Source organism: Octopus bimaculoides, chromosome 11 (assembly GCF_001194135.2).
Source record: "Octopus bimaculoides isolate UCB-OBI-ISO-001 chromosome 11, ASM119413v2, whole genome shotgun sequence".
NCBI classification, from domain to species: Eukaryota; Metazoa; Mollusca; class Cephalopoda; order Octopoda; family Octopodidae; genus Octopus; species Octopus bimaculoides.
In genome coordinates this window covers 37,245,240-37,251,363 of record NC_068991.1, presented here as the reverse complement: position 1 = coordinate 37,251,363, position 6,124 = coordinate 37,245,240, and positions in this window count along the sequence as shown.

The following is a 6,124-nucleotide window of genomic DNA, read 5'->3' as shown; positions in this document are numbered from 1 at the left end:
ATATAATATAATATAATATAATATAATATAATATAATATAATATAATATAAGCCCACGCACATGCATATGTACATATGTACATGACTGTTCGCTAGAATGTATGTACGTAGATAAATGCATGTTCGATCGCCGCACGAATAAACGTAAAGGAATACACACTTTAACATCGATAGGCAAGTACACTCTAATACACAAGTACGAAAAGTATGCACACAGACGCACAAACATACATGCACACGTGCACACACACACACACACACACATACACACAAATTCACATACACCCTCACATATACACAGATACACGCACAAGTAGAAAACGGAGGAACGTGCACACACACAAGTACCCATTTAAATACAAACTTGATAATTATTTGAAAACATTAATAGAGATAGGTTTTCTTCTATTTCTCTCCCCCACCAACTCAAGTTGTTTCTCTTTATTCATCCAATATTTGTGCGTTTAAGCATGCATCACAAATATACATGTATACATACACATAACACACACACACACACACACACACACACACACACACGTTGACACACACACACGTTCACACATACAAATGTACATACATACACAGACATATACGCATATATATATGTATGAGTATGTGTGTGTAAATATGTATGTATGTATGTATGTATGTATGTATGATTATTTACTGATGTATGTATAACAAGCACACAGTCACTGTGACACATATTTATAGCCATAATTATTTTATACTTTTGTGTTTTTACAATAACCTAACTCTGTCTTTACTAGTTTTCTCTCTTCCTTATATTTGCATTTCTCTTTGTTTCTCTATCTAGCTAACCCTCTCTCTCTCTCTCTTTCACTTTCTGTCTCTGTGTCTCTCTTTGTCTCTCCCCCACGCCCACTGAAACACTTTTATCAACACTTTATTCCACATCCACGTTTTCTATATTTCTAAAACTTCTTTCTTTCTGTCTGACTTTCTTCCTTCTCTCTCTCACTCTTTCACTTTTCATCTTCCTCTTTTTATCGTCTTTTAGGAACCTTCTTTTACTTGCAGTTCTCGCACCAGTGCGCAGCACGTGTTCATAAACGAGATTTGATGACCGGAGGCGAGAAACCTTGTCTGACAAGAGATGGCAATTTCTTGACTAAATGATAAAGAAACGGTGTCCATATATCTTTGACTAACATGGCTTCTTCAATTCGTAGATTATCTAAGAAAATGGCTGGTTGGTTTGTTCGTTAGCTTCGCTGAATGACTGGCTGGTTGGGTGGTTGGCTGGCTGCCCGGCTGGCTGGCTGGCGTTTGACTCGTTGGCTGGTTGACTGGCTGGCTGGTTGGCTGATTGGCTGGTTGGAAGGTGTTTTTATTTATTTATTTACATATTTTTTCACCATCTGACTCAGTCAGTCAGTCAGACTGACCGGTTGTCCGATTGGCCGATTGGTTGGTTGATTGTTGATTTTGTTCAATCCCAGTCGTAACCATTCCATCTTTTTCGTTTTTTTTTTTCTTTTTTCTTTTTTTCTTTCTTTTTTCTTTTTTTTTCAGTTCAGACATATCTAGAATTACATTTTGCAATGTATCCTTTTTAAGATTGTAGTTTGTAATTTGAGGAATATCTACTTGCTATTTCTAACATGTTGGACGACTACATAAATGTTCTCTCGGTTGGTATGGCTGAAATTTAACACTCCTGTTTTATTCAGTGCAATATCAGGTATGTTAAAACATGGTGTACTGGATATTATAAGTTAGATCGATTCATATAGCCTAACACTTTCCAGCTCCCTGAGGAATTCAAGCTCTTAGAATATTGTTTCAGTATATTCAGGACGACTACAGACGTCAGCAAAATATTTGAGTATGATCGGCACAAATTTCGCCTATTCAAACTGCTCGCCTATGGGTTTCATTTGACTCTTGTTTCTTGTGGAAACGTTTTATATCAGATAATATCGTCACAAAATGTAGGTTTGAGGCTCTCTTTGACACATATTTCATCAACTTGGTGTACAACAATACTTTCTTGTACACTACTGACCTACATGCTGTTACTACTAATAAAACTCATTTCTACATAGATAACACCACCGTCTTACTCCGCACATAAAATCCGAATTTCGAGAGAGTTGCTATTCAAATGAGAAAGGATTATGATTAGTGTGAGACTTTACAGGTGAGACATTGTAGCGTTGACGAGAACAGTAAAAATTGGCGAGACAGGTTCATCTATGGGGGGGGGGGGTATCGTATGTAACTAGTTTGTATATATATCAACAGAGAGCGTTGTATTAGTTTTCTTTTCCCTATATACTGTGGTTCCAGCTTTATCTCATCTTTGGTCATAAAAAAATCAGGCATATACTTCCAAATCCCTTGTCCCAATCAATAGAATATACATATCCTATCACATATCAACGTGGGTTTCTTTTTATTCTTCTTTGAAGGGTACATATTAACGCCCAGCGATTTATTCTAACGCAAGAATATTTCTTGCTCACCCTTTTATTTTTAAATTCCTCAGGTAACACTGTTTCCTTGTTCTTTTCTTTGCCTTGAACTAACCGAGGTCTAGTATTTCTTGGTCTGCAAAGCTAGCAAACAATAAGATATCGTTGTTGTTGGTCCTGATACTTTGTTATTGTCATTGTCTTTTAAGTTTCTTGTTACTTTTTCCTTGAGACCTTTTTCCTTGTAACTGTTTCTGTTTACAATTGTTACTTTTTTAATTTTTTTGAATTGAAAAATAATGTAGCTGCTACTACTTTTATGCTTATCTCCTCCGCCTGCTACAACATAGGTGGCTATATTGACCAATAAACAAAGTAAAATGGATGTTTTCAAAAACACATGTACTCAGTGGAGTGGGTTTCAGTATTACGAACCCCTAACTGGGGGTAAAAGAACCAAATAAACTTATTTTTGTCATCAATTAGTCTTGGAAGAAAATATCGTCTTAGTGAAGTGTTGTTAAACGTGACCGTTTTCTGCAAACAAACAAACAACAATATTAACAGCAACGATAATAATGATGATTTCATGATAATCTCTTACATAGACACAAGGTCAGAATTTGGGGGTTATGGATTAAATCAATCTCTGTACTTGGTAGCTACTTTATCTCATCGATTAACTGGCACTCTGTTGATTACGACGACGAGGATTCCAACTGATCCGAGCAAGGGAACAAACTGCTTGTGAAATTAACGTGCAAGTGGTTGATTACTTCACAGATACGTGTAAGAGAAGCATAAATGTGTGTAAGCGCGCGCGTGTGTGTGCGCGTGTGTGTGTACGTTGTGTGTCTTTGAGTCTGTTTGTCCCGCAACACCACTTAACAACCGGTGTTGGAGTGTGTACGTCCCTGTAACTTAATGGTTCGGTACATGAGACGGATGGAATAAGTTAAAAGGGTTAAAGGAAAACAATATTATGAACGATTCTTTCGACTAAATCCTCAAAGGCAGTACCCCAGAATGGCCGCAGTCTAGTGACTGAAACAAGTAAAAGATAAATGATACAATATATATGTGTGTGTGTGTGTGTGTGTGTGTGTGTGTGTGTGTGTGTGTGTGTATAGTTGAAATTTACAGAAAAACAAAAGACGAAGGCAGGTGTCTGAACAGCAAGCAGGTGTATTAGTTTGACGCTCGGGAAAGTAAGAAAGTCTTTTACGTTTCGCACCCACGCTCTTCAACAGAAAGGAATGAGAGAAAATAAACAGAGAGAGAAAAAAAAAAAACTTGTGGATTTAGTGACTGGTTGGAAAAAACAGGTTTGACAGGAGAGGTAGAAAGAAGGGGAAATAAAATATTGGGGATGCCAAAACGAAGATGCGCGTGCGTGTATGTGTATGTGAGAATGTGTAAGCGTGTGTGTCTGTGGATAAGGGCTAGTGACTTTGACGTGTGGGTGTTCGTGCGAGTAAGTGTGAGGGTCTGTAAAGTGCGGATGTGTGGATGATGGTGTGTGGGTGTGCGGATGGTGGTGTGTGGTGTGGGTGCTGGGAAGTGATCAGTGCTAGTTTGTGTGGAGTGGTGTGGGGTGGTGTGATGTGGTGTGGTGGTGTGCGGTGTGGGCAAAAATTATCCGCACTTTCGCCATAACATACCTTTATTATTGTCACACTGCCTTTTGCGCATGCGTGCTTATAGTTTGTACTATTGTACACGTGATCGAAGCCTGATCGCGCCATCTTTCTTTCTGGCTTTACAGTGTAAGCATAGCCGCTCCACTAGCAATGTGAACTAAAGAAGAACAAAGAGTCAAAGAGTTCAACTTTGAGCAGAATAGTCATAAGAGATGAAACGTGGATCCATCATTATGAGGCAGAATGCAAAAGACAGAAAATACAGTGGAAACATCCTGGCTCGCCAGTGGCGAAGAAATTCAATGTTCAGTCTTTCTCGGGAAGAGCCTGTCCTGGAAAACTACCTGGAAAATAGGTGTACGATAAACAGTGCAAGATACAGTGCTTTGCTGGCCAATAAACTGAACCCAGCAATTCGTACCAAGCGCCGAAGCCTATTGTCGAAGTAAGTTTTGCTGTTGTATGACAATACACGCCTACACACGGCCGCCCAGACTATTAAAACCATTAACCAATGGGTTTTGAGGTGCTGAAACACCCTGCCGACAGCCCGGATCTCGGCCCTTCCAACTATTATATCTTTGGACTGTTTTAAGATGGCTTACGTGGTCCTACGGATGAAGATGTGAAGGAAGCGGTGCCTAAATGGTTGCACGACCAACCAAAACCGTCTCTTTAAAGGAAATACGCAAGGTTGTGGACCGCTAGACAAAGGCCATTGAAAAGGAATGAGACTATGTATAGAAAAATGACGAACTTGTTTATCCCCTGCTTTTGTGTAAATACATTGAAAAAACATGAGTGCGTATTTTTCCAGTATTGCTTCTGGTGAAATAGTGAGTTGGACGTTGCCGCTCTTCTCTGTGCCTCCTGCTGTGATGTGGGTTCATCCGGAATTGCAGATAAAAAGCTTTCTAGACGTTTTTTGAAGACTTCTATATCTACACTTTGCAGATCCATAATGTTCTGTGGTAGGACATTAAAAAGTTGTGGTCCCTTGAATCCCAAGCGATTACAATATTGGGTTCGTATCCTCGAGGGAGAAGATGGAACTTTTGATACTGAGCAGTGCCAACCAGTCCAGGGATTGTTGTAGATTTCAGTTCCGAAATTTGGAGCCAGCTCCTCCATTATTTTCCACATGTATAGCACAGTATATCTCTCATGTCTCCTCTCCAGAGAGTCGAGACCCAATTCCCCCAATCTCTCCCAATAGCCCATGTGTTTTACTGAGTCTATCTTCTTTGTGAAGTGGTGTTGATCACTTCTAGATCTGCAATTAGTTTTACACCTTGTGGGGACCACATTTGGGAGCAGTAGTCCAGACGACTGCGGACAAAGTTTCTCCAAAGCAGAGGCGTTGTGTTTTTGTTCCTGATCCAAAAGGATCTAAGGATCCAATCTGCCACCCACCTGCATACTGTTGCCATCTGAGCAATGTGCACATGGAAAGTTGCGTCGTTGCTCATGTGGATTCCCAGGTCATGCACCGACTCTAACTCTGGAATTACATTGCCTGCTGGTCCCATGTACTTCAGCTATAGTTTTGTTGTGGGCTGATAGCGGAGTGCTTGAAATTTTGCGCTATTGAACTGCATATTATTCTCATCAGCCTATTTATATATTGCGTTCAGGTCATTCTGCAGTCTTAGGATGTTAGTAGAATCCTTGACTGCCTGCGATACTTTTGTATCATTGGCGTACCTGGTGAGTGTAGGTGACTCCATGGTTGAGGGCATATCCGAGAGAGCAACCACAAATAGTAGTGAACCCAGCATGTTCCCTGCAGGACTCCACAGAGGACTGATGTCACTTCAGAGAGAGCACCATTTGCTGTGACAGCCTGACTTCTGCCCCTTAGGAAATCATGCAGCTACTCTCCCAGTCTACCTGCGATACCGGGGTCACGCAATTTGTGACATATATATATATATATATATATATATAAAGTAGTTGTATACTGCCAACTTAACGTGACAGTCCCATTAAGGGAATATACTACTGCTATTTAGCCCTAGAAAGCTGGACCGCTTCCTGTCGCCC